Raw genomic sequence first — 22,614 nt, 5'->3', positions numbered from 1 at the left:
AGGTGGGTCAGATTGTTTTTTGGCACAGCATTGATGAGAAGCATATCCCATATGTTATACATTACACAACTGGCATTGACACAAGAGTCAGGATCCATCCCTCTCCTCCTTTCCCCCTACCTTCCTTTAGAAAATTAAGGATTTGCATCAGCCAGAAGCTGGATACTATATGTGCTCCACCAGTTCCCAAAGGAGCTTTTCTAAAAGCCAGACCCCAGGTTATAGTATGGGCTTGCTTGCTGTTCTGCACAGCCACCTGTTTCTCCTTCACGGGCTACAGGGTCACCCTCCCATCTCCTTTGCATCTTTGTACATTTCCTTTGTATCTCCCCCACATCCCCTTAAATAAAAGAATTACAGTACAAACTTCCAGTTACAACATAAAAATATGTTGTATATATATTGTACTATATGTATATATAGTATATATATATATAGCTATAATGTACAGCTTGGTGACCATAGTCAGTACTACGGCACTCCATATTTCAAAGTTGCTAAGAGAACATCTTAAAAGTCCTCATCACAAGAAAAAAACTGTAACCTTGCATGGGGACGAATGTAAACTAGACTTACTGGGGTGACCATTTTGCCATAGATACAAATACCGAATCATTATGTTGTATACCTGAAACTAATGTGATGTTATATGTCAATTATACCTTAATAAAATTTTCTAAATAAAAGAAAAAAATTACACCTTGGGCTATTTCTATGATGTTTTAAATTTGAATCTGTCATATACTCCCATCCAATGACAACAACCAGATTCCATATTTAAGGGGCACCTGAGTGGCTCAGTCTGTTAAGCATCTGCCTTCAGCTCGGGTCGTGATCCCAGGGTCCTGGGATTGAGCCCCATGTCAGGCTCCCTGCGGGGAGTCTGCTTCTCCCTCTCCCTCCCCACCCCCCAATTGTGCTCTCTCTCTCTCATTCACTCTCTCTCGCACACATAAATAATAATAATAATAATAAAAGAAATTGTCATCTAAGTATTTGTTATTCCTACTGCTAAATCCTTCTTCAGTCACTAGTTTTGGTCTTAGTTATAAGAGGCTCTTCTCCAATAATTTCACTGTCTAGACAAATAAAAAAACACATATCATAGAAACCAGTGGTTCTCAGAGTTTTATGTGCACAAGAATCAGGAGAAGAACTGGTCAAAGATACAAACCACCAAGCCCCAGATCTGATTTAAAATGTCTGAGGTAAAGCCTGGAAATGTGAATTTCAGCAAGCTCCCCAGGTGAGTCTGATGCAAGGAATCCACTGGACAGGTACACAATCTAACAGTTTAGGACCCTTTGCAGAAAACTCTAAAAATCTGGGTCAAAGTTGGGCTGAGTTTGTTTAATGATACCACAAGATGAGAGTAACATAATAATCATCAATTTGTAAAATTATAGGTCTTATATGTCAGTGTATTAGTCAGGGTTCTCCAGAGAAAAAGAACCAATAGGATGTACATCTAGAGAGAAAGAGATTTATTTCAAGAAATTGGCTCATGGAATTGTGGAGGTGGGCAAGTCCACAGTCAGATGGGGGAGTTTGGCAGCTGGAGGCTCAAGAAGGAGTTGCAGTCTGAGTCCAGAGACAGCCTGCTGTAGCACCAGGAAGAGGCAATGTGGCATATAAAGTCTGAAGGTAGTCTGATGAAGAATTCTCTCTTGGTCAGGGAAAGTCATCTTTTGTTCTATTCAAGTCTTCAACTGACTGGATAAGGCTCACCCACATTAGAGAATACAATAAGGTTTATTCCAAGTCCACCAATTTAAATGTAAATCCCATCCAAAAACATCCTCACAGAAACATCCAGAATCATGTTCGACCAAGTATCTGGGCACTGAGGTCCAGTCGAGTCAATACATACAATTAACCATCACAGTCAGGATATCCAATACAAGGTGTTAAGATTTGGGAGTCATGGGTCATAATTCCATACCTCCCTAATTATCTGCTTCATCAGTTTTCCAGCCTTAGTGCCATCTTTATGATATAACTTCTAAAGTAAAATTCCCACCTTTAATAGGCAAATACAGTGATCGGCAATTTTTAAAGCGTTATTGGGCTGATCATACTCTCGTCCTGCCCCCACCCCAAATTACCAGGAGAATAGTGGCAAACATTTCTAAATAACTCACTGTAGCTAAGAATACCCTCAGTTAACTTCTTCATTTAGGAATCAAAGCCTTCAAATTCTTTAGCATCAGACTGTAATTAATTGGATAAGCTAATTACAAAGAAAAAAGAGTATAATAGGCTTTAGAAATGGGTATGAGGTTTTCTCATCAATTTTTATTTTTTTTTAGATAAAACTAGATGATGTTTTACTTGGCATGTTGGTCAAGAAAATCCCTTTGCTGGCAAATAATGAAATGTATAGGTTTTAAGCCAAGGATTCAGGAAGTGGTTTTACTTTCTCTGCCATTCATTCATTTAATCATTACTTAACTTTTGTTAAGCTACGACCCTGCTCCAGGTTTTGATAGGCTGGGTATATTAACATGGGTAAGACAGCCTCTGGCCTCACGTGGGTCAAATATAATGAGAAACGTACATACAGCAAAAATCATCCTAACCATTTACTGTCTACTATATGATAGTGACCAGGCTGCATATTCTTTTCTTCTAGGCCTCACAAACTTCCTGAAGGGTAATTAATCCCATTCTACTTTGAGAACACTGAGCCTAAGAGTGGTTCAGTAACTTGCCTAAGATCTCAGAACCAGTTTCTAAGAGGGAGCCGTAAATCTCTACTACGGATTTCTGACTCTAAAATCTACATTCTCATTCTACTACACAACTATCGAGCAAAAGCAGCCCAGTAATTGTGCCATAGTCCACATGACATGAAGAAAGAAACACAAGGATGACTGATTTGGAGAACCTGACATTTAAACTGGCCCAAATGGGCAAAAATTCGCCACAATGAAATAAGAAAGAGGATTCTAAATATACCTAACAGCATGAAAACTGGTATGGTAAAATCAAAGTGCCTGTTTTTCAGTATCCAGGGGAAGACTGCTATAGCAGAAGATAGGGACATAAAGAAGAATTCAGAGATGGTGCTTAAGATGTATAAAGCCTTGAATAGGGACTTTTTCCTGTAGGTATGGGGTGTTTTAAATTAAGAGTCTGCCATCACAATGTGGATGGCATACCATAGTCTGAACAGCCAGGATTCAACTACAGTTATTATTCAACTGAATTATTAACACTTTTTCCATTCAATCAGCAGTTACAAGGGAATAGAAAGCTCCTATTTTTAAAATTAGGACAATATTAAAATCAACCTGTTCATGAGTAATATGATAGTTCCAATTTTAAAAGTATCAGGTTATCATAAAATGTTTAAAATACTTGTTTTAAAGGAGAGAAAATCTGTTAAAAGCAAGAGAAGCTCATATTTACATAATAAAATATTTTTTATATTTCTAATAAAGTTTTTTTGTGTATATTTTGTTACTGTAAGCTACAAATAAGTTGAACAAAGTTAAATACTTTCTTGTCAGCCCTTCCTTCCTCCCACTCAGAGGACTCCCCATCATCTCTGTCATCTCTGCTCTCAACAATATTGCTAGCAATTCCATCACAAACACCAATGAGAAATAGAAAAACAAAGACAACCAATTAAAACAAAGTACTTCAAATTTTTCTGCAGAGCTTTGATTTATTTGGGGATCCTAGTTAGAAATTCCACACATATTCCAAACAATGGGTCCACACCATTCAATGTACGTCTTTTAATGAATTGACATTAACTTTGATTTGCATTTTAATAACATGCATTATGGAAGCTCCTACTTTAAGAGCACACTCTTACAGAACACTCTAAAGTACTTTTAAAACGAGGCTTAAAATAACTATCTGTATATAATTCAAAAGCTCAGTTACTTCTCTTTAATCTTTAAATCTTTAAGGTGAGAAACCATTGGTTCTTTCCTGCCATTTATTTAATCAAGATTCAAAATATTCAATTTTGGAGGGCAGAGCTCAACAGAACTCATTTATAGGTACACACATTGTTCTCAACTTCCTTCCGACTGTAAAAATCTACTAAACGATTGCTATATGTTTCCTTAACTGATCATCAGAGGAAGCATGGGTCTTTGATATTCCCTTTTAAAAGATACTTTCATAAGTTAAAACTTTAATTTCTTAAGTCAATGTCCATCAACCTGGGTTCCAAGGACCTCCAAGGGAATACTGAGGAATTTTCTTTTGCTTTTAAAAGGAGACTCAGTGTTTCCCAAGTTTGACAAATACTGTTTTCCAAAGGTGTTATCTGGCTAGTTTAACAAACACAACATCCTTGTTATTTCGGAGGCAATAAAGTGGGAAATGCATGTTTTGTGCAAATATTCCAAATTTTCTTGGTATTTACATGTACATTTTAGGAATGAAATTTCTGCAAGGTAGAGTCTGGAGGAGGATATCCAAAAGCCGACACAAACAAATATGATCAGAGCCTACATAATTTCAAGAAGCCCTGACTCCTGAAGAAGTAACTCCATACCAGAGCATTTGGCTGGAGAAATTATACAAGAAAATTCTGTAACGAGTCAAAAACCATGATGACAGTCTCTAAGATAAAGTCCAAGTTCTTCACTTCCCCCCAAATTCTGCTGCATAACTTAGCCATCACCTGGGATTTAGAGATCCACTTCTTTTTGTTCAGCCAAGCACTCGACATCACTGGGCGTTAGCGAGTAAATGGTAAGCATGTGCACCCACACACATACAAATGGAATAGCAGGTTTCAAAACCAGGTGTAATATAAAGTAAATATCTAGATTCTATTTGAATATAAAAATCAAATCAATGAAAGTTATTTGCTCAATCAGATTTTGTATTCATAAAATGTTACAGAAGCTTGCCATGCTAAGGGCTCCTTTCCTCCAAGATCTTTGTTCTGCCCAAACATTCATTCTTCATTCTATGTGTTTCCCATTCCCTCTGGCATAGAGTAAGCTTCTTATTACATAATCAACATAAACTTTTGTAAGTCTCTCACAGAAGAGAGAATTAGTGATATAGAAGACCAAACGATGGAGAATAAAGAGGCTGAGAAAAAGAGAGATAAACAACTACTGGATCATGAGGAGAGAATTTGAGAAATAAGTGATACCATAAAGCAAAACAACATTAGAATAACTGGGAGCCCAGAAGAAGAAAGAGAGAGAGGGGCAGAAGGTTTAGTGGAGCAAATTATAGCAGAGAACTTCCCTAATTTGGGGAAGGAAACAGGCATCAAAATCCAGGAGGCACAGAGAACCCCCCTCAAAATCAATAAAAATGGGTCAACACCCTGACATCTAATAGTAAAATTCACAAGTCTCAGAGACTAAGAGAAAATCCTGAAAGCAGCTCAGGACAAGAGGTCGGTAACCTACAACGGTAGAAACATTAGATTGGCAGCAGACCTATCCAGAGAGACCTGGCAGGCAAGAAAGGACTGGCATGATATATTCAGGGCACTAAACGAGAAAAATAAGCATCCAAGAATACTATATCCAGCCAGGCTGTCATTGAAAATAGAAGGAGAGATAAAAAGCTTCCAGGACAAACAAAAATGAAAAGAATTTGCAAACACCAAGCCAGCCCTCCAAGAAATATTGAAAGGGGTCCTCTAAGCAAAGAAAGAGCCTAAAAGTAACACAGAGCAGAAAGGAACAGAGACAATATAAAATAACGGTCACCTTACAAGCAATACAATGGCACTAAATTCATATCTTTCAATAGTTACCCGGAATGTAAATGCACTAAATGCCCCAATCAAAAGATACAGGGTATCAGACTGGATAAAAAAAACAAGACCCATTGATATGCTGTCTGCAAGAGACTCATTTTAGACCCAAAGACACCCCCAGATTTAATGTGAGGGGGTGAAAAACCATTTACCATGCTCATGGGCATCAAAAGAAAGCTGGGGTGGCAATCCTTATATCAGACAAATTAGATTTTAAACCAAAGACTATAATAAGAGATGCAGAAGGACACTATATCCTACTTAAAGGGTCTATCCAACAAGAAGATCTAACAATTGTAAATATCTGTGCCTCTAACCTGGGAGCAGCCAATTATATAAGCCAATTAATAACAGAATCAAAGAAGCACATCGACCATAATACAATAATAGTAGGGGACTTAAACACCCCCCCTCACTGAAATGGACAGATCATCTAAGCAAAAGATCAACAAGGAAATAAAGACTTTAAATGACACACTGGACCAGATGGACTTCACAGATATATCCAGAATATTCCAACCCAAAGCAATGGAATACACATTCTTCTCTAGTGCCCATGGAACATTCTCCAGAATTGATCACATCCTAGGTCACAAATCAGGTCTCAACCGGTACCAAAAGACTGGGATTATTCCCTGCATATTTTCAGACCACAATGCTTTGAAACTAGAACTCAATCATAAGAGGAAAGTCGGAAAGAACTCAAATACGTGGAGGCTAAAGAGCATCCTACTAAAGAATGAATGGGTCAACCAGGAAATTAAAGAAGAATTTTAAAAAACTCATGGAAACAAATGAAAATGAAAACACAACTGTTCAAAATCTTTGGGATGCAGCAAAGGCAGTCCTAAGAGAAAAGTATATAGCAATACAAGCCTTTCTCAAGAAACAAGAAAGGTCTCAAATACACAACCTAACCCTACACCTAAAGGAGCTGGAGAAAGAACAGCAAATAAAGCCTAAACCCAGCAGGAGAAGAGAAATCATAAAGATCAGAGCAGAAATCAATGAACTAGAAACCAAAAGAACAGTAGAACAGATCAACGAAACTAGGAGCTGGTTCTTTGAAAGAATTAACAAGATTGATAAACCCCTGGCCAGACTTATCAAAAAGAAAAGAGAAATGACCCAAATAAATAAAATCATGAATGGAAGAGGAGAGATCACAACCAACACCAAAGAAATACAAACAATTATAAGAACATATTATGAGCAACTCTATGCCAGCAAATTAGATAACCTGGAAGAAATGGATGCATTCCTAGAGATATATCAACTACCAACACTGAACCAGGAAGAAATAGAAAACCTGAGCAGACCTATAACCACTAAGGAAATTGAAGCAGTCATCCAAAATCTCCCAACAAACAAAAGCCCAGGGCCAGATGGCTTCCCAGGGAAATCCTACCAAACATTTAAAGAAGAATTAATACCTATCCTTCTGAAACTGTTCCAAAAAATAGAAACGGAAGGAAAACTTCCAAACTCGTTTTATGAGGCCACCATTACCTTGATCCCCAAACCAGACAAAGACCCCATCAAAAAGGAGAATTACAGACCAATATCCTTGATGAACATGGATGCAAAAATTCTCACCAAAATACTAGCCAATAGGATCCAACAGTACATTAAAAGGATTATTCACCATGACCAAGTGGGATTTATCCCTGGGCTGCAAGGGTGGTTCAGCATCTGCAAATCAATATGATACAATACATTAATAAAAGAACAAGAACCATATGATTCTCTCAATAGATGCAGAAAAAGCATTTGATAAAGTACAGCATCCTTTCTTGATCAAAATTCTTCAGAGTATAGGGATAGAGGGTACATACCTCAATATCATAAAAGCCATCTATGAAAAACCAACAGCGAATATCATTCTCAATGGGGAAAAGCGGAGAGCTTTTCCCCGAAGGTCAGGAACGCAGCAGGGATGTCCACTCTCACCACTGCTATTCAACATAGTATTAGAAGTCCTAGCCACAGCAATCAGACAACAAAAAGAAATCAAAGGCATCCAAATCGGCAAAGAGGAAGTCAAACTCCCACTCTCTGCAGATGATATGATACTTTATGTGGAAAACCCAAAAGACTCCACCCCAAAACTGCTAGAACTCATACAGGAATTCAGTAAAGTGGCAGGATATAAAATCAATGCACAGAAATCAGTGGCATTCCTATATACCAACGACAAGACAGAAGAAAGAGAAATTAAGGAGACGATCCCATTTACCATTGCACCCAAAACCATAAGATACCTAGGAATAAATCTAACCAAAGAGGCAAAGAGTCTGTACTCAGAAAACTATAAAATACTCATGAAAGAAATTGAGGAAGACACAAAGAAATGGAAAAACGTTCCATGCTCATGGATTGGAAGAACAAACACTGTGAAGATGTCAATGCTACCTAGAGCAATCTACACATTCAATGCAATCCCTAGCAAAATACCATCAACTTTTTTCACAGAAATGGAACAAATAATACTAAAATTTGTATGGAACCAGAAAAGACCCCAAATAGCCAGAGGAATGTTGAAAAAGAAAAGCAAAGCTGGTGGCATCACAATTCTGGACTTCAAGTTCTATTACAAAGCTTTCATCATCAAGACAGTATGGTACTGGCACAAAAACAGGCATATAGATCAATGGAACAGGATAAAGAGCCCAGAAATGGACTCTCAACTATATGGTCAACTAATCTTTGACAAAGCAGGAAAGAATGTCCAATGGAAAAAAGACATTTGTCTCTTCAACAAATGGTGTTGGGAAAATTGGACAGCCACATGCAGAAGAATGAAACTGGACCATTTCCTTACACCACACACAAAAATAGACTCAAAATGGATGAAAGACCTAAAGGAGTCCATCAAAATCCTAGAGGAGAACACAGGCAGCAACCTCTTCGACCTCAGCCGCAGCAACTTCTTCCTAGAAACATCGCCAAAGGCAAGGGAAGCAAAGGCAAAAATGAACTATTGGGACTTCATCAAGATAAAACGCTTTTGCACAGCAAAGGAAACAGTCGAAAAAACCAAAAGACAACCGCCAGAATGGGAGAAGATATTTGCAAATGACATATCAGATAAAGAACTAGAATCCAAAATCTATAAAGAATTTATCAAGGTCAACACCCAAAGAACAAATAATCCAATCAAGAAATGGGCAGAAGACATAAACAGACATTTCTGCAAAGATGACATCCAAATGGCCAACAGACACATGAAAAAGTGCTCAACATCACTCAGCATCAGGGGAATACAAATCAAAACCTCAATGAGACACCACCTCACACCAGTCAGAATGGCTAAAATTAACAAGTCAAGAAATGACAGATGTTGGCCAGGATGTGGAGAAAGGGGAACCCTCCTACACTGTTGGTAGGAATACAAGCTGGTGAGCCACTCTGGAAAACAGTATGGAGGTTCCTCAAAAAGTTGAAAATAGAGCTACCCTACGATCCAGCAATTGCACTACTGGGTATTTACCCCAAAAATACAAATGTAGTGATCCAAAGGGGCACATGCACCCCAATGTTTATAGCAGCAATGTCCACAATAGCCAAACTATGGAAAGAGTCAAGATGTCCAACAACAGATGAATGGATAAAGAAGATGTGGTATATATATACACAATGGAATATTATGCAGCCACCATAAAAGAAATCTTGCCATTTGCAATGACATGGATGGAACTAGAGGGTATTATGCTAAGCGAACTAAGTCAGTCAGAGAAAGACAAGTATCATATGATCTCACTGATATGAGGAATTTGAGAAACAAGACAGAGGATCATAGGGGAAGGGAGGGAAAAATGAAACAAGATGAAACCCAAGAGGGAGACAAACCATAGTGACTCTAATCTCAGGAAACAAACTGAGGGTTGCTGGAGTGGTGGGGGGTGGGAGGGATGGGGTGGCTGGGTGATGGACACTGGGGAGGGTATGTACTATGGTGTGTGCTGTGAATTGTGTAAGACTGATGAATCACAGACCTGTACCCCTGAAACAAATAATATATTATATGTTAATAAAAAAAATTAAAAATAAAAAAAAACTTTTACGGGCCTCTCAAATTTGTGTGTGATTTTGTTTGTGTGTATATTTTTTTCTCTTCCAAAATGCTAAGAGATTCCATTTGGTCTCCTGAAAGCCTGAATCAATTCTTGGATTAAGTCAGATCAAATTGCTAGTTCCAAATATTGCCTAGAGCTCCAGAACACATTTGTGCTTGTGGAAAGTGTCCTGGGGTTATTGGTCAGACTCGCTTTGGGTGTTGGCTTTGTTCCTTGCACAGCAACTTGGGAAAGGTCTCTACTTGTTAGAGGGAAAAAATCCTTTTTGGGAGGCCCCATTCTTTAAAAAGTGAAGAGTTTCATTTATATTCTGAGAAAGGGTGATTGGTTTAACTATTGTGAACCAAATGTACAAAGGGTACAAAGCATAAAACCAAAACATTTGTCCATCCAAATCCTTGAGCATCTGTGCTCTGGTGATGAGGATAAACAGAGGAAATGGCTGTATTTTCTCCCCTCCAAGTGCTAAAATCTACTGGAAGAGACAGCTATATAAATAGGTAATTAGAGTACTATATAATATGTGCTACAAGGGTATGTGAATACAGTGATGGGGAACCCAAAGGCAGGGAAGATTTTTGTTTGTGTTTGTGTCATTTTTCCCTTTAGCTGGCATCTCTTTCCAGAAGCCTCCTGAGACACAGGCAAAACAAAGAAGTTCCGAATATGCATCTGAAGGCATCACACAGGGACGAGGGCTTCATTGTATTGGGACTGAATAAGGTGCTGATTATGTAAGTGTCATTACCTGCCTGTATTGAGCTTCAACTATTTCTAGCACATTGCTAAGAACTGAGGCTTCTCAGCGGCAGTGCCAAGGAAACTGTTGGAGGTTGCCAGTCATTTTAGAGAAATGCCATAGACCGCTGCATGCCAGATGGCTACTGATGAAAGTGATGAAGGTTCACGCTTGGAAATGAAGTCCAATTCCATATTTGGTCCTTCTTTCCTTCTTTCTCTTTTGAATGCATAAGAGAGTACAAACTCAGCCTTATTCTACTCCTGTCACACAAAATCCCCATTGTCCTTTCTTCCTTTAATAAGGTCCTGGAGAGATGGAGTCAAGTTAAATCCGCTTTATCCCAAAGCCTCAGAGGTCCCAGAGTCCTGTCTCTCACTGAGTCAGGCCTTTTCTCTTTTACCTCCTGTTACTCATGACTGCCAGAAACGACTGTCAAGGAACCCACTCAGGAGCGGCCTGCCGGCAACTCAAGTTTCTGTGAGGTAAGTTTTTCCCATCTCAACATTTCATGGAATGGGAGGAGGAAAAAAAAAAAAAAAAAAGCCCTGCTAGAAATGTTTTATAATGGTTCTGCTTTGTAGAGGAAGTTCACCTAGTCTCTGCGAAGGGCCTTCCCTACAACCACACCCCCTGTCACCTTTTCTTTCTCTGACTAATGTATAATATTAGGAGTAATTGCTTCTTCCTCACTCCTAACATCCTAGGTGGAGGGTGCTCCAGTGGGACAGCAATGCTGGTCTGTCTTCCCTTCTTCTCTTACTCTGCCTCAGGAAAGTGAAGTGGTAATAAGAAAAATAAACCAAGCCTGCTTCTCCCAGCATCTTGCTTCTTTCACATTCAGAGCTAAGTGACCTCTGTTCCTCCATGCCGGCGCCTGGGCAGGTGTGCTTAGTCTGGGTTAGGCATCAGCTAGCCATCTTGCCTAGAATCATACAACCATCATCCAAACTAAGGTTTGGATAGTAAAGGTGACATCTTCATACTCTATCCGCTATTAGGTCCCTTCAAAGAACCCTGGCAGATGAGAAGTAGTAATATGAACTCCAAAAAATAGCCTTCACTCTTTCTGAGAAGATTTTTATTGGACAGAAAGCATTGTGTCACTTTCTGTTCTTTGCCCTTGAGGTGTAGGAGGCCTTACTAGGAGAAAGGGAAAGAGCAGATTTCTCAGTCCATCCTGAGGGTGACAAGAAAGCCCTGAGATGAGGCAGAACAAGTTAGGAAAACTCTACTTTTTGATGGCTTTAACTTGATTCTTATTTTTTGGGCTAGGTAAAAAGCATTCTGACATTCAGACATTCTGGGCTTATAACGGTCTGGGTCTCCTCCTTCCTTCCACCTACCATATTCCCATGAATACATCTCCAAAAATCCTTCCTAAAAGCTTTCCAGGAAGTGTGCTCTGGTCTCTGACAGCCAGACTGATATTACTCTCTACTTTTCCACTGTATTTTGTCTAAAGGCATTTGAATGAATAAATGAGTAATGATAAAAGAAATGGAACATCTCTTGCTTGCACATCTATAAAAGAGAGATGGGGAATTTCTCTGATGTTCTTCGGGGTTACTATTCTGCCCCACTGAAATGTCTCAGGGGCAGCTGGAGCCCAGAAGCTCCTCATTTGATAACCTAATAAAAAGTGTGAAGAACATGCAGCTTCATTTTCATCACACTGGACTCTGCTCTGCAATGGGGTTAGCATAAGGTCTGTAATATTTAGGCTTAGGCTTCAAATATCTTCACTGGGGCCAGATAGCTGGACCGCCCAGACTGAGACCAGGTCTCCACCAGCACAGGATGGTAAGGGAGAGGGCAGCATTCCAGGCAATTTGGAGGAACAGAGACTGAGCTTGGCTAGAAAAGACCTGAGAAAAGCAATTTTGATGCCCGGATAATCGCCCCCGTTGCTTGCAAAGCATGCCAGTGGAAACCTGTCCCAGGGGTTTCCAAGCTTAGAAAGTAAAATGATTGAAGCTCAATCCAGAATAAGGGTAGTGAGGCAATTAAGCAGGGGAACAAGTGGGGCCTTTGCCTGGAGCAACTTCTGTCCCATCAATTGAGAGAATTTACTTGCCCTCAAAGGAAGGTTATTTCAGCACCTGGCACCAGAATTCTCAATATATGAGCTCTGCAGTCGCCTTTGATCTGCACTTACCAGTTCCTGGATTATCAGGCAGTAACTAAGGGAAAGAACACGTTCTCTAGCTGCACTTGGCCCGTGGGCTGTGATCAGCTATGAGGGCTGTAGCCACCACGTAGTTAGTCTACTTCATATATAGGCTTACTCATTGGGGCTCCCTTCCAGAGATTCAACTGAACAGATTTTAGTCACCCCTAAGGTCAGACTACATCTATACCTATGCTGTGGGTTACTTTTAGCTGCACACGTATTTCATCTCCTACCCCCCGTGATAAGATGCCACCCAAAGAGACTCAAGGTACGATTTTTTTTGTTTTTCCAGAGGGGAAAAGACTTTGGGTTCAGGCAGTCCTGGATTCAAAATTTCAGCTGTGTGACTCAGAGAAGTCACTTCATTTCTCAATTTTCTCATCTAAAAAAAAGGGGGGGGAATAATAGACATATAATCACACACAAAAAAAGACCTAATCACATAGATTTGTTCTAAAGACCAGTGAAACATTTTATGTCAAGGACCAAAACAGCCTACCATACGACTAGCATATAATAAGTGCAGAATAAATGTTCACTCTCTTCCCCAACCTCTTCCCCAAGCAGGACCCGGAGAGCTGTTCTAGACTAATGGTTCCATTCTGGTGGTGTGCTCATGAGAGCCAATTCCAGGAATTTTGTGAGTTAATGTCATGTTGGGAGCTTAACAATGGCCACAGTGGGAGTAATTCACTTTGCAGAAATCAGCAAACACTGTAAATCAGGCCTTCCATCCACCCAGCCAGAGTTCTGGTTTATTGGCATATCACCAGTGGTCCTCAAGGTATGATCCAGCAACACCGGCAACCACATTGCCTGGAATCTTTTAGATATGCAAATTAACCAGTCACAGCCCAGCCCTAATAAATCACAAATTCTGGAGGTGGGGCCCAGAAATGTACTTTAACAAGCCCTTCCAGTGACAGGTGTATGTGGCATGTTAAATGGCCAGCAGGGCGGGTAGTGTGGCTGGAGTGAAGTAAGCCAGAGGGGGAGGGGTAAAAGGAGAGAGGGCAGTGGTGGTGAGGGCTGCAAAAACACTTTAAAGAGTTTGACTTGTGTTCCAAGTGACAAGGAAATGACCAGAGAGTTCTGAGCAGAAGAACGTATCTTTTAAATCCCATTTTAAAGGACTGCTGTGATTCCTATGTTGAGAACAGATAGTAGGCACCAGGGAAGTAAGAGAAGACAGCAGCTTGCACCAGGAAGACAGAAATACATATGTTAAAAAGCGGTTGGCTTCCAGGTATATTGTGAAGATACAGCCAGTAGAATTAGCTGTTGATAGTTTAAAGGTAGAGAGAGAAAGAGAAGAGTCAAGAATGACTAAAAAGTTCCTTAGCCTGAGCCACTGGAAAAACAGATTTTCACTGAGATACAGAAAGAATGGGCTGATAAAAGGCAGCAGGTTGGAGATTAGGAGATCAGTCCATTTTGGACACAATGAGTTTGGAAGTCTATGAGGCATCAAGAGGAATTGTCCAGGAGGCCATTAGAACTGGAGTCTGGAGTTTGGGGGAGGAGCTGGGCTGAAGACACAGCTTTGGAAGTCGTTAGCTTCCAGATGGTACTTGCTGAGTTGATACAACATAATGAATGCAGATGGAAGAAGTGGGTCCTAACTCTAGAAAGTGTAGAGTCTGGATGATGTGAAGGAACCAGCAAAGGACACAGAGAAAGGACAATCAATGAATATTATTAGTTCAATACAAATTACGGAAGCCTTCAGAAGGTTGAAATAACACACTGCAAGTAGCTGTAAAACTTCAGTTCATGTGTCCCAGGACTTCCTATGTCCTTTCTTAACCATCAGTGAGTAACAGAGTCTTCACTCACAACCTTCTAAGTAGAGGCAGTGTTGAGTTACATATGAAATGGGGCCCACTCTTCCTTCACCCTCTAAGATCCTGCAGGACTTGGTTCTCCCTAGGGAGTAGAAGACTTGTTACCACAAGCTAACCACAGCCAGTAGCCAGCTCAGCAGACCAGTCTGAAACTATGCCTGTGTTCGTGAATGTTTTTGCTTTATCAAAAGGAACATGTAATTATCTTAAAAATATAATTCTCCATCTTTAAAATAAGCAGGAACAGTCAAACCTTCTTAAGCCCACAGTGCTTTTACAAGGACAGTTTAATCAATTACCTTTTTAAGCTTTTAAAAGTCTCTGACTCATTTGAGCAAGTCGAGAAAAAAGACAAAACATCAGTATCTTGCTTGAAAAATATTGTGGTTATTGGCACTGAAACAAAAATAACACTAAAATAAAGGCACTGTGTTCCCCAAATCAAGTGTATGCCTCATCTTTTGCTTAAGAAATCTTCTTGCACTGGGGACTTCATGAGTCGTAAAAGCTTGCAACCTGCATAATGTGGCCTTGAACTGGCTCTTCTCTCTGATCATTCATTCCTTCCTGGGTAAAATGAGGATAATAATACCTACACAATAATGTGTATGTGGGAGGCACCCAACACAATGCTAGATACTCAAAACTCCCTTTCTATTGCCCTGGAAACAAACATGGCCCCAAGTAGTTGAAATGACCACTTCACACTTGAAAGAGTAGTGGTTAACAGTATAAAGCAAGAGAACATGTACTTGGAAGCATTTTCATCCAAGCAGAATATTCTGACTCCGTTGTTTATTTGTAGAGAATATTAGGGACACAACCTCATCAAAACAGCTGTGAAAAAATATAAAATGACTTAGTAAAAAAATTACAAAGTAATGTGCAAAGCAGGTATCATTGACCTTTTATTCCATCCATGACCTTACTATGACTCTGAAGCTCTTCCTTAAGAGATGGATTAAGGATAACTATTTCCCACATTACTTAAGTTTTTCTAAATGGAAAATTTAGTGCTTACGTTTGTAACCTAGTCCAAACATATAGGTCAAAAGGCAGTACATTTGTCCAAACCCATATGAATGCACAACACCAAGCATGAACTCTAAGTAAAAGATGGACTTTGGGTAATAATGAGGTGTCAGTGTTCATCAATTATAACAACTGGACCACACTGGTGGGGGATGCTGATAGTGAGGGAGGCTGTATATGTGTGAGGCAGGGTACATATGAGAAATCTCTGTACCTTCCTCTTAGTTTTGCTGTGAACCTAAAACTGAGCTAAAAAAATAAAATCCACTTAAAACTCTATAAGCAAAACATATTATACTTTAAAAACAACAATTTTTCAAAAAATCTTCTTGAAGTAACATGTACCCTCTTTGTGGTCAATAGGAGGCTCAGTGATACAAGGAAAGAGTTCTCAAATAAAAAGTCAGACTTAAGGCCAACAGTCTTGCTCAGGGTAGAAAACCAATGGAATAGCCACCCCAGGCATGAGGGTCGGAGGAGGAGCTGACTGAGCCTCCCCTCCCCAGATAAGACTTGGTATATGAATCACGTTTAATGCAGTTTCTCCAAGTAGCTAACTCCCCCATATGTTAGGCTTCCCCATGGGAAACCTTCCATCTTACTTTATACTGGCTCCTTCTAGAGACTTCATTAAAAATGAATAAATAACCTAGCAAACAACAAGCAAGAGAATAATTATGGTCAATGTTTTCTGCGACAACATATGTGAGGCAACCCATACTTCCCCAGCTCTGAAGGAAATTCAGAGTTGTTTCTTGAACACTCTTCTTTCCTGACGCTCTCCCACCTTAGCTTCTCCTGGAGTCCCTCCTGCTTTACTGAAAGGTCCTTCTCTGTTTCCCCAATGCCTTCCTCTGCCTCTACCTACCTCTAAAATGTGAGGGCTCCTCTGCTTTTCTTATGCTATACATGCTCGCTCTCAGATTCCCTTTCTAGGCACAAAAAGGCACCTTGGTATCCCATCTGTGCTGGGGTCGCAGGAGATGGGTGCTGGACCCAGGGAGGGGAAAGATCTGGTTTGAAAATTTGAGGAAAGGGTAGCAGGGTTGAATAGGGGACCTTTGTCTGAACTACCAGTCATAAAGAAAATTAAGAGCTAATTTTCCTGTTGCTCTGACTTCAGTTACCATTTATATGTTGAGGAATCCTCAGATCTCTATCTCCAGCACAGCATTTCTCACAAGCTTTACAACCTTGTATCTCTACCTGAATATCCCCCATGGAACTCAAACTAAAAAAAAAAGTCAAAAAATCACATTATTCATCTTCTAATTTCAAACCTACTTCTTGGTTTTTTTTTTTCACAATTTTTGGGGGACCGCCATTTGTCTAGTTATCCAAGCTAAAAACTTTTTCCCCTTCTCCCTGACTCCCATTCCCCAAATCCAATCAGAAATCTTACAAATTCTGCAACCCAAATATTCTGTGGCTCCATCACATCTCTCCATCACTAAGTCAAAGAAGCCTGAAGCTCTGTAAGCTGCCCCGATCTGGCCCCAGGCTAGCCCTAGTGATTAAATCTAGGAAACACAGCACCTGAGGGTGTCCTTCAAGGACAGCTCAAGAGACACACCACTCTTGTGGCTGCACACATTTTTTTTTCCCTGTCAGCAATTAGTTTTTACCCCTGTAGTAAATTGCTGGGCAGTTTTAATTTTCCCTGACATCTGGCATTCCTCTTACCCTCCCAATTTCTCTTTTGGCACGTAATCATCTCTTGAGAATTCTAGGATTCAGGTCTTTGCTATGTCAATGCCATCACCATCTGTTAGCCATAGTGAAGGGGTCCCCTGGGGATCAAAATGATACTGCAGCCCCATGACTGGGACAAGTCATACACGCAGAGGTTTCCAACACCAAAATGGCGTCGCGCCCTCTGTCGGCTGGGAGGACACCGCCACAGAAGAAATATGCCCTGGACAATGCATAATTCTATTAAGGAAGGGCCTAAGAGTCCAGTTTCTATTTGAGTTCTCTGAAGAAAGAAAAAAGAGGTAGAATTTGGGGATCAGCAGGGGTTGGGAGAATGGAAAGACACAGCTTAAGTTCTCCATCCCAATCAAAAGAAAGAAGATTGGGAAAGCACTGTCAACTCTCATGAAGCTAAGACATGATTTCATGAATTATTCTCTAGAAGTTTAATGAGAATCTACTCGGGCTAGGTAGGAGGACAGACTGATAGAGCTGTTTGACGATTGCTGCGGTCAATAGGTATACAGCACAGAGGTAGCTGAAAATAAGGAAACGGGCACTGTCACCAGAACTGTAATGAGTGGGACGAGGGGAGTGGGAAGGAGGTTATATGTGGACGTGTGACATGGGTAGAGAACAAGATTTAGGAGAGAAGGAAGAAAATCTTGCTAAAGGAAATGATATCTAAGTTGAGACCGGAAAGTGAATAAGAATTAATCACAGTGCAGCAAAGGGAATGTGAATAGGGGAGAAGGGCTCTGGAAGAAGGGAACAGTATAAGCAAAGGTTCAGAGATGAGTAACAGCCTGGTTTGTGTAGGCCTCCAAACGAAGTTCAAACTGGCTTGTGTAAAATTCAAATGAGACAGGAGACCAGACAACCTTCGGGTTTTGAAGTCTCTTATTAGCCATATGAAGAAATTTTGACTTTGTCATATTTTGTATTTAGAAATATCCCTCTTCGTTGGGGAGAATGGATTACAGTGGGGAAGGGTTATTTATTAGGAGGCTCACAGCAGTAATTCAGACGAGAAATCATGGTGGCTTGTATTAGGGGAATAATGACGGGGATATAAATAAGTCACTGTGTTCAAAGAATGTTTAGGAGCTGAAATCTAAGAATTGATGGTTACATGTGAAAGTTGAAAAGAAAGGAAGGAGGACTCCAGGGCTCTGGCATGAGCTAGCTGTGGGGTAGGAATCACTTAGGCTAGGATAGGAAACTAGAGAGAAAAGCAAGTTGAGGGAAGGTGATGAAGAAGGCTAGAAAGCCGAGTTCCTGACGTGCTCACTTCTCCATCAGGCAGTCCATTCAAGCTGAAGTCCGCAGTAAGCAGGTAAGCATGGGTGTCAGGAAAGAGAGGCAGAAGGGCGGAGGAGACGAGTGCATCAACAGCACGTGGCAGGGCATGGGAGGTGAGGACACCTACCATGGAGAACGGGGAACAGAGACTCCAAGGCTCGCAAACAGGGCCATGAGTGGTCCTTGCCGAGAGATGCTCTCAGAAGAAGGACGGGAGCTGCTGTGGTCTGGAGAGCAGGACCTTTCAGTAGGAAAGGGATCAAAAATTTATAACAAGACACTGCACTTATCAAAAAATGGAATCCCTACGTGCTGATAGGTGAGGAGGTTCAAAATAAATCACGTGAAAAGAGCAGGTTGAAGAATAGTATGTGAGGTATCATCTCATTGTTTGTTTGTTTGTTTGTTTCTTTTCTCATATTGAAACTGATTTGAATATTTCTTCAAGAGACTGTCCAAAAAAGATCCTTAAGAAAGTGAGACTGGAGAGTCCCAGACAGGAGGAGGTGACTAAATCACCACTTCGTGGACCTCCAGTACTGATGGAACAGTTTGCATCTTGAGTGCATCTTATATTTGTACACAAGTTTAAGTCTGTGGGCAAGGGTGAGAGTGGCTGGCAGTATTAACCTTGCAGAGAAATAAAGTAAAAGTAAAATGAAAACTATTCATTAGCTTGGCAACAAGGAAATCATGAGTGGGTTCATGGAAATCTTTTCAGTGGACTGATGGGGCTGCATCCGCAGATAGTTGTCTTAAAGTGGGAAAAGAGGAGGAGAAAATCTGTGTAGATAACTCCATCAGGAAGACTGGTTATAAAGAGAAAGGAAGAGGTACAGCAGTTACAGGAGGGAGCTGGGGGTCAACAAGGAGACTTTTTACTATGGAAAGTTAAAAATACCTTGACATCTTGACAGGACTCACTTCAACCTGAAGGGAGCTCATGCAGAAGAAGGAAGGAGTGCAGGGACTGAAGACACACATCTCAGACGGGTCGGAAGGAATGGGACTCAGAGAAGAGGCACAGGAGGTGAGCCTGGGCAGGAGGAGAGACACCTCCATCGCTGCCAAGTACGTGAAGAGGAAAGAGTAAAGGTACATAGGTAAGTCTATCCAGCTAGCAGCACTTATACACACCAGAGTCTCGGGCTCCAGAAATTTCCCTGGGTGCAAGAAAAGATATAATAAAATTCTATGCTGCAGGCCTGTTGGCAGAGGAATTTGGAGTTTGAATATTACTATCTACAATAAAAACATATCAACATATCCTCTCTTTGTGATCGTAAAAGATCTTATGTATGGGGGTGCCGGGGTGGCTCAGTCGTTAAGCGTCTGCCTTCGGCTCGGGTCATGATCCCAGGGTCCTGGGATCGAGCCCCGCATCGGGCTCCCTGTTCCGCGGGGAAGCCTGCTTCTCCCTCTCCCACTCCCCCTGCTTGTGTTCCCTCTCTCGCTACGTCTCCCTCTGTCAAATAAATAAATAAAATCTTTAAAAAAAAAAAAAAATATGTACGAACAGTGCCTTTGAAGGGGTTGTCATTTGTATCCGGATAAGCTGTATGAATTTGTAATTGTCTCTCCATTCTTTATTTACACCCAAGAAGTCATGCAATATGGCAATATTAATTTATTTTACGAGTAATGCTGTGAGTCTCTCTAGGTCTTCTTTGTCTGTATGTACTTGCATTCAGCACAAGGCCCAGCAAAGAGTCACTGCTCAATTACTGTTTAATCAACAAATGAATGTGATTCTGAAAAAAAAAACAGTTGGTGCTTTATTCTGACCTGTACCACCATGAAAAATTTTTAAATGTATCTACGCACACACATAAACTGCCACACAGATTTTATTCTTGAAAGCTTACAAAGAAGCAATTGCAAGGGTGCTTTGGGAAATGGGAAAAAAAGAAGAGTTTGCAAGAGCTCTTGGTGCAGACTCACCTGTGTATATATACTCCATGTTGCTCACTTTGACATGAGTCATGACTTCAAAATAATAGGACAACTTAACGCTTTTTCACACCTCAAAAAAGGGTTATGCTCCTCACGCCAGCCTGCTGTGCACAATTATAGGAGAGAAACCACAGGGAGTAACCAGTTGCTAACAAGCATCCCCTAGAACATCCAAGGATTTTTACCAATATATTCACTCACCAGAGCTGCCCAGTGCAAATTCAATGAGGCCTTTCATTTATGCATCCTGACGACAGACTGCCCTGAAGGACCCGATTGCTCCAAGGGATTGCGGGGATGGGATCTCGTACGTCGAAATGAGTGGCTCCATTTTTTTTCCTCCTCCCTGGCTACAATCAGAATTCATTACCATCTGAGGGCTATTTACCAGTCTGTATAAAAGGAGTTAAATGTTGGGCTAACAGATTGGAAATATGTCCACGTAACACGATTTGCTCTCCCCACTGGCATGCATAATGGCAGCCTAGCAAAAGGGCCAAGAATGCAAAACACATCACAGCTACTGAGCTGCATCCCAGGTGGGCCAGCTCTGACAGGTTGAAGGCAGACTGACCAGAAAGCCATTACTGATCTAAACTCTGATTTTATACAACAGGAAGAAGACCTTTTGGAAGTCCAAGATTTATTTTTTCAAGTAAATTGAAAGGCTGGCCTTCTACACAGAGCACTCCCAGTCTAAATTATAGAGATTGCTTCTGACCGCCACACGCTAAGACTGGCACTGTTTGGTTGAGACATCCCTTCTGAAACACCTCGTGTTTCTTTTTGCTCTCCTTTTCATCGCATACACCAGCACTTTGACAAGCTAACCTCTAGCAAGGTTCTTTCTTCTGCCAGGCTTAAGAGATTTGAGAAGCAAAAAAAGAAAAAGACAAAAAGAAAAGTGTGAGTGATGAGACAAAGTTAGAGGGTGAGCAGGAGAGGACAGAGGTCTCCCTGTGGGTGGTGTGACATTTTTGTTCTGAGGAGCTCAAGGCAATATTGCACAAACTCCCCTACACTCCCAAGTATATTCATGGAATAGGCATTCATTGCCTTGTAAAAGCAAAGAAGCACTGATTTGATATTTTGTCCCAAATTTTAAGCCTCAACTTTATCTGAAAAACGGGAATTATGTATAGATCACGGGAAGTCATGAGGATTAAATAAGATCACAAGGCAATGTGTGTAGCACAGTTTCTAGTACCATGAAAGCACTCAATCCATTATGACCATAATTATGATGAAGCACAGTAGGAATCTTGCCTTTACAATGTAAGATAAACCACTAGATTACCTGGATCCATGAGGTACAAGATCACTCACCACATCAACCTCCATTTGGGGAAAAATAAAAGGTCCTGGCCATTGATTTATGGCAGTTACCAATGGAATCTGGTTGTTATTAAACAATGCAAATAATTGCATTACCCTCAAATGCACAAAGTATAGCTGTAAAATGCAAGAGTGTGGGCATCCTCTACCACCTTCATAGGCACCAACCCCAGACCATGGAGTAGAAGGTCTATGCCCTGTATTAGGCCAGCCAGTATAGCCAAGGCTACCCTGTGGGTGCCTCATCTATGCCCCCTCAGCAATAACCAACCCAATACTCCTAGCTGAATGCACCATGGCTCTTTGCCTGACGGCTTTCTCTGGCCCACTCAGCTAGAAGGTAGGGCAAGCAGAAGTGCCAGGGAGTAAATATTCCCTGGAGCAGACCTCTATAAATACCCAGTAGAAGTTGGTAGATTGCTATCTCCTTGAATGGGACAACCGGAGACATTTCTACACTGTTTCCCAGAATTCCCCAGGAAGACTGAGGCCTGGCTGCACACAGCAGGAACATGCTCAGTAATGCCCTCACTGGCTTCCTTCTCTTCCTTCTCTCACTTCCCCACTTCCTTACCAGTGTTTGCTGGGACCACCTCCCAAACAGGCTACTTGTCCTCAGAGTTTCCTTCTGGAAACATTCAATCTAACCCCCAAAAAGACCCTTCCTTCAGGCTCCACAAGGAGCTCCTGCAGCTCCTCATTACCACCCCATTCCATCA

The 22,614-nt window shown here is 40.9% G+C and overlaps 1 long non-coding RNA gene across 1 annotated transcript; it reads left to right on the top strand.

Moving 5' to 3' along the window:
* Window positions 1-10,956: 10,956 nt before the first annotated feature.
* Window positions 10,957-21,301, top strand: LOC113929749. The gene is made up of 3 exons (XR_003522313.1): window positions 10,957-11,049; window positions 19,525-19,710; window positions 21,177-21,301. It is a non-coding gene; the product is annotated as an uncharacterized LOC113929749 (long non-coding RNA).
* Window positions 21,302-22,614: the final 1,313 nt, after the last annotated feature.

Source organism: Zalophus californianus, chromosome 5, assembly GCF_009762305.2.
Source record: "Zalophus californianus isolate mZalCal1 chromosome 5, mZalCal1.pri.v2, whole genome shotgun sequence".
Lineage (NCBI taxonomy): Eukaryota > Metazoa > Chordata > Mammalia > Carnivora > Otariidae > Zalophus > Zalophus californianus.
The sequence above is the reverse complement of the archived record's forward strand: the minus strand, read 5'-3'. Positions and strand labels throughout refer to the sequence as shown.